Source organism: Leopardus geoffroyi, chromosome D4, assembly GCF_018350155.1.
Source record: "Leopardus geoffroyi isolate Oge1 chromosome D4, O.geoffroyi_Oge1_pat1.0, whole genome shotgun sequence".
NCBI lineage: Eukaryota > Metazoa > Chordata > Mammalia > Carnivora > Felidae > Leopardus > Leopardus geoffroyi.
Genome location: NC_059342.1, coordinates 36401581 through 36402830, shown reverse-complemented (window position 1 = coordinate 36402830; position 1250 = coordinate 36401581). Strand labels below are relative to the sequence as shown.

At 34.7% G+C, this 1250-nt stretch overlaps 1 non-coding gene across 1 annotated transcript; it reads right to left on the bottom strand.

Annotated features, from left to right (window-relative positions):
- Window positions 1–675: 675 nt before the first annotated feature.
- Window positions 676–781, bottom strand: LOC123593891. Its single transcript, XR_006710578.1, has one exon. It is a non-coding gene; the product is annotated as a U6 spliceosomal RNA (small nuclear RNA).
- Between the last annotated feature and the right edge of the window lie 469 nt (window positions 782–1250).

Here is a 1250-nt window from a genome sequence, read left to right as displayed (position 1 = left end):
TTTTTCAAGATCGCATCCAGGATGCCACACATATTTACTTGTCATTTCTCATTAGGCTCCTGTTGGCTATGAAGAGTTTCTCAAACTTACTCTTTCATGATGTTGGGATTTCTTGAGGAGTACTGGTCAGGTATTGTAGGAGGCCCCTCTATTGGGACTTGTGTCATGTTTTTCTCCTGAGTAGACTTGGGTTTGAGAGAGGAAGATCACAGAGGATGTGTCATTTTCATTATATCATATCAAGAGTACACAGCATCAGCATGATCTGTGACTGCTGATGTTAACCATGACCACTCATTCTCTAGATGAATGTTTGTAATTTTCCTGACTGTGAAGTTACTTTTTTCTCCCCATTTCTATTCTTTACTCTTTGGAACAAAGTGTCTATGCACAGTCCACATGTCATGAGTGGGGAGTTATATTTCTCATATTTTAGGGCAGAAAATCTAAATAAAATCTGTATGGAAGATTTATTTCTTCTTCCTCCAATAATTAATTCATTAAATCATTTATTTATATTTATGGACTCATGGACACTTATTTTATACTTAGCAGTATAATTCAATACTATTTTATTTTGTTGCTCTAATTGTTCTATCCAACTTTGGCCAGTGGGAACGCTTTCCATTAGCTCATGAGGCTCTTTGAAAAACCTTAATAATGTTTGTTTATTTGTTTTAAATGGATCACTTCATGAACTTGCATGTTATCACTGAGCAGGGGCCATGCTGGTCTTCTCTGTATTATTCTAATTTTCATACAAGTAAACACTAATGTGATTTTGTTTTCCTTTTTCTTTCAGCCCTGCCTTTATTTTTGGCACAGCAAAATTCTCCAGTCTCATCTTATATATTTCCTTCCCTAGTTCTAAAATCAGCCATTCACCAAGGAATATTCCTCAAAACTACGATCCGGGCCCAAGGTGTGCTCATTGTTAGTGGGGTGTTGTTTCTTTTAGGCTTTCTCACCTGATAGACCAAAGGAATATATATTTGTATACTACCCCTGTATACACACATAAGTACATATAAATGTATATAGATAGATGATAGATGATAGATAAATAGATAGGCAGACAGGCAGATAGATAACATATAACTATCTGTAATAATATTAAGCTAAACATGAGTTCTTACTGACAGTAGTTATTTTTAAATTTCTCCCACCTCTCATTTAAAAAAAATATGTATGTATGTATGTATGCATTTATTTATATTATTTTCTTAGGGAGAGAGCATAGTGGGGGAGAG